This window comes from Pseudophryne corroboree, chromosome 7, assembly GCF_028390025.1.
Source record: "Pseudophryne corroboree isolate aPseCor3 chromosome 7, aPseCor3.hap2, whole genome shotgun sequence".
NCBI classification, from domain to species: domain Eukaryota; kingdom Metazoa; phylum Chordata; class Amphibia; order Anura; family Myobatrachidae; genus Pseudophryne; species Pseudophryne corroboree.
In genome coordinates, this window is record NC_086450.1 from 320,524,414 (window position 1) to 320,539,109 (window position 14,696).

At 45.6% G+C, this 14,696-nt stretch overlaps 1 protein-coding gene across 3 annotated transcripts in view; it reads left to right on the forward strand.

Moving 5' to 3' along the window:
• LOC134943637 (uncharacterized) overlaps nt 1–14,696 on the forward strand; it is a 235,073-nt gene that overhangs the window by 117,065 nt on the left and 103,312 nt on the right. The window contains exon 2 of one of the 3 annotated variants that reach the window (XM_063932372.1): nt 13,278–13,356. The exons of the other annotated variants lie outside the window; for them this stretch is intronic. The gene's annotated coding sequence lies outside the window, so the exon portion shown is untranslated. The remainder of the gene's footprint in view (nt 1–13,277; nt 13,357–14,696) is intronic. 3 annotated transcript variants of the gene reach the window in all.

A 14,696-nucleotide genomic window follows, 5' to 3' on the forward strand; every position in this document is an offset into this window, starting at 1 on the left:
GGCCCATCTAGGAGTGGCACTGCAGTGTCACGCAGGATGGCCCTTCCAAAAAACCCTCCCCAAACAGCACATGACGCAAAGAAAAAAAGAGGCGCAATGAGGTAGCTGACTGTGTGAGTAAGATTAGCGACCCTAGTGGCCGACACAAACACCGGGCCCATCTAGGAGTGGCACTGCAGTGTCACGCAGGATGTCCCTTCCAAAAAACCCTCCCCAAACAGCACATGACGCAAAGAAAAAAAGAGGCGCAATGAGGTAGCTGTGTGAGTAAGATTAGCGACCCTAGTGGCCGACACAAACACCGGGCCCATCTAGGAGTGGCACTGCAGTGTCACGCAGGATGGCCCTTCCAAAAAACCCTCCCCAAACAGCACATGACGCAAAGAAAAAAAGAGGCGCAATGAGGTAGCTGTGTGAGTAAGATTAGCGACCCTAGTGGCCGACACAAACACCGGGCACATCTAGGAGTGGCACTGCAGTGTCACGCAGGATGTCCCTTCCAAAAAACCCTCCCCAAACAGCACATGACGCAAAGAAAAAAAGAGGCGCAATGAGGTAGCTGACTGTGTGAGTAAGATTAGCGACCCTAGTGGCCGACACAAACACCGGGCCCATCTAGGAGTGGCACTGCATTGTCACGCAGGATGTCCCTTCCAAAAAACCCTCCCCAAACAGCACATGACGCAAAGAAAAAAAGAGGCGCAATGAGGTAGCTGACTGTGTGAGTAAGATTAGCGACCCTAGTGGCCGACACAAACACCGGGCCCATCTAGGAGTGGCACTGCAGTGTCACGCAGGATGTCCCTTCCAAAAAACCCTCCCCAAACAGCACATGACGCAAAGAAAAAAAGAGGCGCAATGAGGTAGCTGACTGTGTGAGTAAGATTAGCGACCCTAGTGGCCGACACAAACACCGGGCCCATCTAGGAGTGGCACTGCAGTGTCACGCAGGATGTCCCTTCCAAAAAACCCTCCCCAATCAGCACATGATGCAAAGAAAAAGAAAAGAAAAAAGAGGTGCAAGATGGAATTGTCCTTGGGCCCTCCCACCCACCCTTATGTTGTATAAACAAAACAGGACATGCACACTTTAACCAACCCATCATTTCAGTGACAGGGTCTGCCACACGACTGTGACTGATATGACGGGTTGGTTTGGACCCCCCCCAAAAAAGAAGCAATTAATCTCTCCTTGCACAAACTGGCTCTACAGAGGCAAGATGTCCACCTCATCTTCACCCTCCGATATATCACCGTGTACATCCCCCTCCTCACAGATTATCAATTCGTCCCCACTGGAATCCACCATCTCAGCTCCCTGTGTACTTTGTGGAGGCAATTGCTGCTGGTCAATGTCTCCGCGGAGGAATTGATTATAATTCATTTTAATGAACATCATCTTCTCCACATTTTCTGGATGTAACCTCGTACGCCGATTGCTGACAAGGTGAGCGGCGGCACTAAACACTCTTTCGGAGTACACACTTGTGGGAGGGCAACTTAGGTAGAATAAAGCCAGTTTGTGCAAGGGCCTCCAAATTGCCTCTTTTTCCTGCCAGTATAAGTACGGACTGTGTGACGTGCCTACTTGGATGCGGTCACTCATATAATCCTCCACCATTCTATCAATGTTGAGAGAATCATATGCAGTGACAGTAGACGACATGTCCGTAATCGTTGTCAGGTCCTTCAGTCCGGACCAGATGTCAGCATCAGCAGTCGCTCCAGACTGCCCTGCATCACCGCCAGCGGGTGGGCTCGGAATTCTGAGCCTTTTCCTCGCACCCCCAGTTGCGGGAGAATGTGAAGGAGGAGATGTTGACAGGTCGCGTTCCGCTTGACTTGACAATTTTGTCACCAGCAGGTCTTTCAACCCCAGCAGACCTGTGTCTGCCGGAAAGAGAGATCCAAGGTAGGCTTTAAATCTAGGATCGAGCACGGTGGCCAAAATGTAGTGCTCTGATTTCAACAGATTGACCACCCGTGAATCCTTGTTAAGCGAATTAAGGGCTGCATCCACAAGTCCCACATGCCTAGCGGAATCGCTCCCTTTTAGCTCCTTCTTCAATGCCTCCAGCTTCTTCTGCAAAAGCCTGATGAGGGGAATGACCTGACTCAGGCTGGCAGTGTCTGAACTGACTTCACGTGTGGCAAGTTCAAAGGGCATCAGAACCTTGCACAACGTTGAAATCATTCTCCACTGCACTTGAGACAGGTGCATTCCACCTACTATATCGTGCTCAATTGTATAGGCTTGAATGGCCTTTTGCTGCTCCTCCAACCTCTGAAGCATATAGAGGGTTGAATTCCACCTCGTTACCACTTCTTGCTTCAGATGATGGCAGGGCAGGTTCAGTAGTTTTTGGTGGTGCTCCAGTTTTCTGTACGTGGTGCCTGTACGCCGAAAGTGTCCCGCAATTCTTCTGGCCACCGACAGCATCTCTTGCACGCCCCTGTCGTTTTTTAAAAAATTCTGCACCACCAAATTCAAGGTATGTGCAAAACATGGGACGTGCTGGAATTGGCCCAGATTTAATGCACACACAATATTGCTGGCGTTGTCCGATGCCACAAATCCACAGGAGAGTCCAATTGGGGTAAGCCATTCCGCGATGATCTTCCTCAGTTGCCGTAAGAGGTTTTCAGCTGTGTGCGTATTCTGGAAAGCGGTGATACAAAGCGTAGCCTGCCTAGGAAAGAGTTGGCGTTTGCGAGATGCTGCTACTGGTGCCGCCGCTGCTGTTCTTGCGGCGGGAGTCCATACATCTACCCAGTGGGCTGTCACAGTCATATAGTCCTGACCCTGCCCTGCTCCACTTGTCCACATGTCCGTGGTTAAGTGGACATTGGGTACAGCTGCATTTTTTAGGACACTGGTGACTCTTTTTCTGAGGTCTGTGTACATTTTCGGTATCGCCTGCCTAGAGAAATGGAACCTAGATGGTATTTGGTACCGGGGACACAGTACCTCCAACAAGTCTCTAGTTGGCTCTGCAGTAATGATGGATACCGGAACCACGTTTCTCACCACCCAGGATGCCAAGGCCTCAGTTATCCGCTTTGCAGTAGGATGACTGCTGTGATATTTCATCTTCCTCGCAAAGGACTGTTGAACAGTCAATTGCTTACTGGAAGTAGTACAAGTGGGCTTACGACTTCCCCTCTGGGATGACCATCGACTCCCAGCGGCAACAACAGCAGCGCCAGCAGCAGTAGGCGTTACACGCAAGGATGCATCGGAGGAATCCCAGGCAGGAGAGGACTCGTCAGAATTGCCAGTGACATGGCCTGCAGGACTATTGGCATTCCTGGGGAAGGAGGAAATTGACACTGAGGGAGTTGGTGGGGTGGTTTGCGTGAGCTTGGTTACAAGAGGAAGGGATTTACTGGTCAGTGGACTGCTTCCGCTGTCACCCAAAGTTTTTGAACTTGTCACTGACTTATTATGAATGCGCTGCAGGTGACGTATAAGGGAGGATGTTCCGAGGTGGTTAACGTCCTTACCCCTACTTATTACAGCTTGACAAAGGGAACACACGGCTTGACACCTGTTGTCCGCATTTCTGGTGAAATACCTCCACACCGAAGAGCTGATTTTTTGGGTATTTTCACCTGGCATGTCAACGGCCATATTCCTCCCACGGACAACAGGTGTCTCCCCGGGTGCCTGACTTAAACAAACCACCTCACCATCAGAATCCTCCTGGTCAATTTCCTCCCCAGCGCCAGCAACACCCATATCCTCCTCATCCTGGTGTACTTCAACACTGACATCTTCAATCTGACTATCAGGAACTGGACTGCGGGTGCTCCTTCCAGCACTTGCAGGGGGCGTGCAAATGGTGGAAGGCGCATGCTCTTCACGTCCAGTGTTGGGAAGGTCAGGCATCGCAACCGACACAATTGGACTCTCCTTGTGGATTTGGGATTTCAAAGAACGCACAGTTCTTTGCGGTGCTTTGCCTTTTGCCAGCTTGAGTCTTTTCAGTTTTCTAGCGAGAGGCTGAGTGCTTCCATCCTCATGTGAAGCTGAACCACTAGCCATGAACATAGGCCAGGGCCTCAGCCGTTCCTTGCCACTCCGTGTGGTAAATGGCATATTGGCAAGTTTACGCTTCTCCTCCGACAATTTTATTTTAGGTTTTGGAGTCCTTTTTTTACTGATATTTGGTGTTTTGGTTTTGACATGCTCTGTACTATGCCATTGGGCATCGGCCTTGGCAGACGACGTTGCTGGCATTTCATCGTCTCGGCCATGACTAGTGGCAGCAGCTTCAGCACGAGGTGGAAGTGGATCTTGATCTTTCCCTAATTTTGGAACCTCAACATTTTTGTTCTCCATATTTTAATAGGCACAACTAAAAGGCACCTCAGGTAAACAATGGAGATGGATGGATTGGATACTAGTATACAATTATGGACGGGCTGCCGAGTGCCGACACAGAGGTAGCCACAGCCGTGAACTACCGCACTGTACTGTGTCTGCTGCTAATATATAGACTGGTTGATAAAGAGATAGTATACTCGTAACTAGTATGTATGTATAAAGAAAGAAAAAAAAACCACGGTTAGGTGGTATATACAATTATGGACGGGCTGCCGAGTGCCGACACAGAGGTAGCCACAGCCGTGAACTACCGCACTGTACTGTGTCTGCTGCTAATATATAGACTGGTTGATAAAGAGATAGTATACTCGTAACTAGTATGTATGTATAAAGAAAGAAAAAAAAACCACGGTTAGGTGGTATATACAATTATGGACGGGCTGCCGAGTGCCGACACAGAGGTAGCCACAGCCGTGAACTACCGCACTGTACTGTGTCTGCTGTTAATATATAGACTGGTTGATAAAGAGATAGTATACTCGTAACTAGTATGTATGTATAAAGAAAGAAAAAAAAACCACGGTTAGGTGGTATATACAATTATGGACGGGCTGCCGAGTGCCGACACAGAGGTAGCCACAGCCGTGAACTACCGCACTGTACTGTGTCTGCTGCTAATATATAGACTGGTTGATAAAGAGATAGTATACTCGTAACTAGTATGTATGTATAAAGAAAGAAAAAAAAACCACGGTTAGGTGGTATATACAATTATGGACGGGCTGCCGAGTGCCGACACAGAGGTAGCCACAGCCGTGAACTACCGCACTGTACTGTGTCTGCTGCTAATATATAGACTGGTTGATAAAGAGATAGTATACTCGTAACTAGTATGTATGTATAAAGAAAGAAAAAAAAACCACGGTTAGGTGGTATATACAATTATGGACGGGCTGCCGAGTGCCGACACAGAGGTAGCCACAGCCGTGAACTACCGCACTGTACTGTGTCTGCTGCTAATATATAGACTGGTTGATAAAGAGATAGTATACTCGTAACTAGTATGTATGTATAAAGAAAGAAAAAAAAACCACGGTTAGGTGGTATATACAATTATGGACGGGCTGCCGAGTGCCGACACAGAGGTAGCCACAGCCGTGAACTACCGCACTGTACTGTGTCTGCTGCTAATATATAGACTGGTTGATAAAGAGATAGTATACTCGTAACTAGTATGTATGTATAAAGAAAGAAAAAAAAACCACGGTTAGGTGGTATATACAATTATGGACGGGCTGCCGAGTGCCGACACAGAGGTAGCCACAGCCGTGAACTACCGCACTGTACTGTGTCTGCTGCTAATATATAGACTGGTTGATAAAGAGATAGTATACTCGTAACTAATATGTATGTATAAAGAAAGAAAAAAAAACCACGGTTAGGTGGTATATACAATTATGGACGGGCTGCCGAGTGCCGACACAGAGGTAGCCACAGCCGTGAACTACCGCACTGTACTGTGTCTGCTGCTAATATATAGACTGGTTGATAAAGAGATAGTATACTCGTAACTAGTATGTATGTATAAAGAAAGAAAAAAAAACCACGGTTAGGTGGTATATACAATTATGGACGGGCTGCCGAGTGCCGACACAGAGGTAGCCACAGCCGTGAACTACCGCACTGTACTGTGTCTGCTGCTAATATATTGGCCCTCATTCCGAGTTGTTCGCTCGCAAGGCGAATGTAGCAGAGTTACACACGCTAAGCCGCCGCCTACTGGGAGTGAATCTTAGCTTCTTAAAATTGCGACCGACGTACGCGCAATATTGCGATTACAAACGAGATAGCAGTTTCTGAGTAGCTTCAGACTTACTCTGCCTGTGCGATCAGTTCAGTGCTTGTCGTTCCTGGCTGACGTCATAAACACACCCAGCGTTCGCCCAGGCACTCCCACCGTTTCTCCGGCCACTCCTGCGTTTTTTCCGGAAACGGTAGCGTTTCCAGCCACACGCCCCTAAAACGCCGTGCATCCGCCCAATAACACCCATTTCCTGTCAATCACAATGCGAACGTCGGAGCGATGAAAATGCCGTGAGTAAACTTACTTTCTTCATAGTAAAGTTACTTGGCGCAGTCGCAGTGCGAACATTGCGCATGCGCACTAAGAGAATTCTCACTGCGATGCGATGAAAAACTCCGAGCGAACAACTCGGAATGAGGGCCATAGACTGGTTGATAAAGAGATAGTATACTCGTAACTAGTATGTATGTATAAAGAAAGAAAAAAAAAACCACGGTTAGGTGGTATATACAATTATGGACGGGCTGCCGAGTGCCGACACAGAGGTAGCCACAGCCGTGAACTACCGCACTGTACTGTGTCTGCTGCTAATATATAGACTGGTTGATAAAGAGATAGTATACTCGTAACTAGTATGTATGTATAAAGAAAGAAAAAAAAACCACGGTTAGGTGGTATATACAATTATGGACGGGCTGCCGAGTGCCGACACAGAGGTAGCCACAGCCGTGAACTACCGCACTGTACTGTGTCTGCTGCTAATATATAGACTGGTTGATAAAGAGATAGTATACTCGTAACTAGTATGTATGTATAAAGAAAGAAAAAAAAACCACGGTTAGGTGGTATATACAATTATGGACGGGCTGCCGAGTGCCAACACAGAGGTAGCCACAGCCGTGAACTACCGCACTGTACTGTGTCTGCTGCTAATATATATACTGGTTGATAAAGAGATAGTATACTCGTAACTAGTATGTATGTATAAAGAAAGAAAAAAAAACCACGGTTAGGTGGTATATACAATTATGGACGGGCTGCCGAGTGCCGACACAGAGGTAGCCACAGCCGTGAACTACCGCACTGTACTGTGTCTGCTGCTAATATATAGACTGGTTGATAAAGAGATAGTATACTCGTAACTAGTATGTATGTATAAAGAAAGAAAAAAAAACCCACTGTTAGGTGGTATATACAATTATGGACGGGCTGCCGAGTGCCGACACAGAGGTAGCCACAGCCGTGAACTACCGCACTGTACTGTGTCTGCTGCTAATATATAGACTGGTTGATAAAGAGATAGTATACTCGTAACTAGTATGTATGTATAAAGAAAGGAAAAAAAACCACGGTTAGGTCACTGGTATATACAATTATGGACGGGCTGCCGAGTGCCGACACAGAGGTAGCCACAGCCGTGAACTACCGCACTGTACTGTGTCTGCTGCTAATATAGACTGGTTGATAAAGAGATAGTATACTACTAATATTATATACTGGTGGTCAGGTCACTGGTCACTAGTCACACTGGCAGTGGCACTCCTGCAGCAAAAGTGTGCACTGTTTAATTTTAATATAATATTATGTACTCCTGGCTCCTGCTATAACCTATAACTGGCACTGCAGTAGTGCTCCCCAGTCTCCCCCACAATTATAAGCTGTGTGAGCTGAGCAGTCAGACAGATATATAATATATATAGATGATGCAGCACACTGGCCTGAGCCTGAGCAGTGCACACAGATATGGTATGTGACTGAGTCACTGTGTGCTGTGTATCGCTTTTTTCAGGCAGAGAACGGATTATAAATAAAAGTGGTGGTCACTGGTCACTATCAGCAAAACTCTGCACTGTACACTACTGAGTACTCCTAATGCTCCCCAAAATTAGTAAATCAAGTGTCTCTCTAATCTATTCTAATTCTAAACGGAGAGGACGCCAGCCACGTCCTCTCCCTATCAATCTCAATGCACGTGTGAAAATGGCGGCGACGCGCGGCTCCTTATATAGAATCCGAGTCTCGCGATAGAATCCGAGCCTCGCGAGAATCCGACAGCGTCATGATGACGTTCGGGCGCGCTCGGGTTAACCGAGCAAGGCGGGAAGATCCGAGTCGCTCGGACCCGTGAAAAAAAACATGAAGTTCTGGCGGGTTCGGATTCAGAGAAACCGAACCCGCTCATCTCTAATTCCCACAGATAGGAATAAAATCAGAACGGCCAAAATTCCTGTGCAGTGCTTTATTTATTACTTTCCAAGCAATATAAGCGTCCCAAAATAAGAGATTCGTTTCGCTTGTGGGGGGAGCAGGGTGAGCGGAGTGTGTAACAGGGCCTTCAAATCATACGGTGACATGAAAGCCTGCTCAATGTGGTAATTCGTGTATGTGGTTTTTGCCGTAAGCCAGTCATTTATATATCTGAAAGCCACCGCCCTAGAGAAAGTAAGCAGATCCAGGATCGCAAGACCTCCCTCCTCCCTCCGCAACTTAAGTTTAGCTAATGCTATTCTTGTTTTTTTGTTTGCCCACAGGAATTTTGTGCACATTTTATCATAAACAAGAGCATCCGCTCTGGAGATTTTTAGGGGCAATAACTGGAGCGAATAAGAAATTTTGGGGAAAATAATGCTCTTGAGGACCGCCGCGCGGCCTAGCAAAGACAGAGGGAGCGCTGACCATGATTGGAGCTGGGTAGAAATAGCCTGTAGTATGGGTGTAAAGTTCATCCTGTACAGATCTGATAAATTGGGCGGTAAATAAATCCCAAGATACTTCAACTTGGTTTTGTTAACAGTAAATTGGGAGAGGAGAGGGAGGGAGGACATATTAAATGCTGTCTGAGTTAAAGGGAGTAATTCAGATTTTAAGGAATTCACCTTATATCCAGCAAAGAGACCGAATTCTCGAATTTTTTCCACTATGGTTGGGATGGAGACTTCAGGGCGGGAAATAAAGAGTAACATATCATCTGCAAATAAGCTTATTTTTAGTTCCTGGTCAAAAATTGAAATACCTGAGAATGAAGGGAGCCCTCGCTACGCCAGACCTAGAGGTTCTACAGCCAGCGCAAATAATAGGGGCGATAATGGGCAACCTTGCCTGGTGCCCCTTCCCAACCGTACTGGATCCGAGAGAAATCCATTACATAGGATACGAGAACTAGAATTGGAGTATAAAGCCCGCAGCACACTGGCTAGGCCCGACGGGAACCCAAAATTCGCTAGAGTGGTATATAAATGATCACAGCTCACCAGATCAAAGGCCTTTTTGGCATCCAACGAGAAGAGAAAATGTGGATCCACATTCCCTGTGTGGCCCAACCAGTGCGCCGCAGCCAGTATCTTATGAATATTGCTAGTGGAATGTCTCCCAGAGATAAATCCCGTTTGGTCGGGGTGGACTACAGAAGGGAGGAGGGGTTTCAGTCTGTCTGCTAGAATCTTAGTAAACAATTTATAGTCTACATTTAAGAGCGAAATCGGTCTATAGGACCCAGGGAGTTGTAAATCTTTGCCTGGTTTAGGTAAGAGACGTATAAAGGCATAATTAAAATGTGAGGGTATTTTATAGATATTAGGATGACATTAAAAAGGGAAATAAGGGGGGGGGGATCAATTTTGTAGAAAGCAGTCGATAATATTCCCCAGAGAAGCCATCCGGCCCCGGGGATTTTAAGGGCTTCAGGTGTTTAATAGCCTTCTCAACCTCAGACTCTGTTATGAGTGAGCAAAGACGTTCTGTCAAAGAAGAATCCACCCGAGGCGGAGAAATAGAATCCCAGAATTACTGTTTAGCATTCTCATTAACAGTGGAGGTTTCATAAACAGTAGTGTAAAAATCAGATAGGACCTTCGCTATGTCTTTAGATTTGGAAGCCAGAGCTCCATCTGGTTGTTTAAGTGGATGAATGAGAGAATTAGAAGTAGACCCTTTCAATAAGTGCGATAACAATTTGCCTGTCTTGTTACCAAAACGGTAAAATCTATGGTTCTTATGAAACGTGTGTTTATCCCCCAACGCCTGCAGAACTGCGTTAAAAGCCACTTTAGCATCCAAATATTGATTCTTTATAGCGGGGGAGGGGTTCTGTTTGAATCTCTGATAGGCCTCAGTCAGTCTCAGTTGTGAGTTCTTAAAATTAGAAGCGAATGTCTTTTTCCTTCGGGAGACATATTCAATGAGACGTCCCCTAATGACCGCTTTAGAGGCCTGCCAGAAAACCAAAGGATCGTCTCGCGCCATTTGGGCATTAGTGGCGGAATAATTATCCCAAATGATTCCAGGTCCTTACGAAATTCTATAGAGGAGGAGAAATCCATGGGAAAACGCCAGCTCTTAAAGGAACCTACATCTACCTTAGTGGACATGGAAGCCCAAACAACAGAGTGGTCCGACAACGCCATTGGTTCAATAGAAGAATCAAGGGCATGTAGAACCAGGGAGTCAGAGACCATCAAATAATCAATCCTGGATAGGGAATGATGGGGAGCGGAGAGGCAGGTGTACTCCCTATCCGTGGGGTGTAAAAATCTCCAAATATCTGTTACCTGGAGCTGTTGCTCCATATAAGGAATACCAAATTTAGGGGGATTATGGGCAGAGGTGGAGGACTGAACATCCATGTACCTTGAAGCAATAACATTAAAATCACCCCCTATAATCAGGGGTGAGGTGGAATAAGGATATAAGGCAGTAAGCAGAGAACGGAAAAAGGCTTTTGAATACTGATTTGGAGCATAAACCGTACACAGCACATATTTAGCATCCCAAATGGTCACTTCTAAAATAAGATACCTGTCTGCCGGGTCCACCACAGAAGAGACCACCTCCAGTCCCAAGGAGCGCTTAGCCAGGACGAGGACTCCTCTGGCCTTCGAAGAGTAGGGAGCATCAGCCACAACACGCCAGCCGAACGTGCCTAATTTCTGAGCTTCTGGGGAGAGGAGGTGAGTCTCCTGCAAGAAAACCAGATCTAAACGCAGTTTATTAAGATACAAGAGTATTTTCTTCCTCTTTATAGGGGAGTGGATACCCCCAACATTCCACGTAGCCACCTTGAAACTAGACATTAAACTACAAATCTAATGGTATGTGTTTCCCTCCAATGGAGAGAGGGCCTGCCATCAGGCTCCCAGAAGGAAACCAAGTAGTAGTAGTAATGTACACCCAGTAGGAACAGTAACCTAATATCCAAACCCAAGGACACATTAGGAGGGGAGGGAGGGGAAGACATAAGACAACAAGAAAAACAACAAACAACATGACAGAAACACCAAACATGTGTCTCTATCATATATATCCAATAAGGACTTCACAGTGTGAACAATTTAGGTTGATAAAGCAGAGAGTATTAGGGCTCCTAGCCTCAACCACTTATCAAATAAGAGGTATAAAATCAATACCACAACCAATTTAAGAACTAGAAAATTAAAACATGGGGGGCATAGATATGATCTCGAGCTCGCAACAGGAGGGGAGGGAGGGGAGGGGGAGGGGGGGGAGGAAGGAAGAGATGGAGGCCCCGTTATAAGAACCATCAGTTTCACCATCAACTAGTATTAAATGCAGGCTTGGCATCAACTGGGTGAAAAGGTACATTCCGGGCCACAAGTCTAGCATCAGGATAAGAATCCGGACATGCAGTTCAAAGGCCTAAGTCGACAGGCATTCAGGGCATGACAGCTGAATATATGTAGATTAGTTCCCTTCTTCTTCCATCCTGTCATTTCCCTCCGATAGGAAACTCTCAGCATCCGCAGGTGTGGAGAAATCTTTAAAGGAGTTTCCATCAAAGATTCGTAAGCGTGCAGGGTACAACAGCGCAAATTTACGACCGGCCGATACCAGTGATGAACATATGGGTTTAAAAGCTTTCCGCAGCCATGTTAATTCCGGAGAGTAGTCCTGGAACAGTAGCAGTTTATTCCCGTCCCACGAGATATCCCTAAGGCGACGAGATGCCGACCACAGTGCTTCCTTATGGAGGAAGTTAAGGCACTTAAACAGGACCGCACGTGGTCTGGAACTGGAGCCCGAGGGCCTGGAAGGGCCGGTTCTATGAGCACGTTCTACGACTAAGTCTGCACACCCTTCCTGTACATCCAAGAGTTCAGGCAACGTGTGACGCAAGAACTTGTACAACTCAGGGCCGCGGATGGACTCTGGTAAGCCGATGAGGCGTAGAATACAGCTGTGCGAGCGATTCTCCAAATCATCTAGCTTCGCCCAAACCTGCGTATCATATTTCTGCAGACCGGCCACAGTGTCTTTTAAATCAGCTACATCCTGAAAATTAGAGCCTGCAGTTTGTTCCACATGTGCCAGTCTCTTAGTAAGTTGCTTATATTGGCTTTTTATATCTAGCACTGCTTGCTGTAATGCAGCTGCCTGTGATTGAGCTTGCTCCTGCAGTAAAAGTTGCACTGTCTCCTTAACAGCCCGCATAATATCAGCATAGGATAAGGCAGGGTTTAGTGTGGCACTTGGTGCTGTGTCTATAGCTGGAACCTTGCGAGGTTGTTTTTGTACCTGTAGTTCCACGGAATGAGCAGTGTCTGGAGGTCCAGGATTAGGAGCAGCTGCGGTGGCCATCTTGGATGTGGCATTTCTGTCCCCTCCCCTTCCCGATTTCTGCTGCTTCTGAGGCATGCTGCCGGCCAGGTACCTCTCCATATAGAGGAGGGGGGACCCCAAAGAGGCTTGAGGGGTAATTGGTTGCGGTGGGGTTGCCTAAGGAGGCAATACGCCGGGTATTGAAGCGGCGGGCACCGGAGCTTGAGAGGAGCGCTGCTACTCCATGCGCCGCCGGAACCGGAAGTCCCACTCTGGTATATTTGAAAGCATTTATTGTTTGTATTCTAATAGCTAATGTTTAAAACCTGTATTTATAATTTTTTTCTGGACTAAGGTATACGTTTAAACACCTTTTGTACACTACTAAGGAGATATGACTCCACCTGTAGACTGTGAATTTAACATCATTCCGTATTTATTTTTATGTCTATATGGGAATGTCCTGAGTTACTTTTTTGTACTTTTGTACCTTAACAATACTAGTCCTCGATAATGTGTCCTTTTTATTATTAGCTTGTATTTTAATTAATACTTCATATAGTGTAATAACTACTCCTCTCTTTGCACCTTTAGGACACTGTATCACTACTTTGTGTATCATCAAAAGTGGATTCATCTAATTATTTATATGTTTAAACATATGGGAACACTGGTATGTATCTGGTCTACATACTCACATGGCTCTTAATCAGGGCTAAGCCTTGATTTCCTCTATTTATATATTATTTATGAAAAAAGAACTCAGCTGCGCAATGAAATTGGAAACATGAACAAAAGCTGACGTATGCTGAGATAAATTATAAAGAAAATTTAATATGACAATAAAAGAAATTTCATACAATAAAACATATAGTCTGGACTTAAACCTTATAAGGAAAATAGTAAAATACCCTGTACTGGATATCAGATAAAACAAGCACTTGTGATGTGAGCGGTAACAATATGCAACATTTGTATCCAACAAGTAGAAACAGTATTGTATCCTGGATATGAATGAATTGTTAGAATGTGAAGTCATTCATATTTTAAACTGGTAACTGCAGTCCCATGAATGTATTAATGGAGCTCCAGTATGTAGAAATGCTCCAATGTCAGATAAAGTCAAAATTACCTCTCCCGTGAGCTGGTTTCTAACCGAGCGTCCTCGGTTAGATGATCCTGCGTTGCCCACCACGTAGCTGTCACTAGGAGGGAGAGTGCAAAGCTTGCACCGGGCGGAGTCCGGCAGCGTCTCCATGTAGGACTCCACCCGGTGCAAGCTTTGCACTCTTCCTCCCAGTGACAGCTACGTGGTGGGCAACGCAGGATAATCTAACCGAGGACGCTCGGTTAGAAACCAGCCCACGGGAGAGGTAATTTTGACTTTAACTGACATCGGAGCATTTCTACATACCGGAGCTCCATTAATACATTCATGGGACTGCAGTTATCAGTTTAAAACTTATGAATTACTCCACATTCTAACAATTCATTCATATCCAGGATACAATACTGTTTCTACTTGTTGGATACAAATGTTGCATATTGTTACCGCTCACATCACAAGTGCTTGTTTTATCTGATATCCAGTACAGGGTATTTTACTATTTTCCTTATAAGGTTTAAGTCCAGACTATATGTTTTATTGTATGAAATTTCTTTTATTGTCATATTAAATTTTCTTTATAATTTATCTCAGCATACATCAGCTTTTGTTCATGTTTCCAATTTCATTGCGCAGCTGAGTTCTTTTTTCAATCTAGTTTCCTTCAATTAGGCAAATACACAGTGCCTACACAGCAGCGCATTGAAATGGGGGAATTTTTTTTTTATATAGAACAATTTATTACGAGGCGCTTTCAGCAGTTTTTGTTTATATATTATTTATATCTGATTTATTTTTCAATTATTTTAGGATTGATTTTATCCGGTCCCTTATCTACACTTGAACTTCAGATTAGGCTATCCACTCTGGAGGGGGGTCTCATCCCACTTTTACTCATACTTTTATAC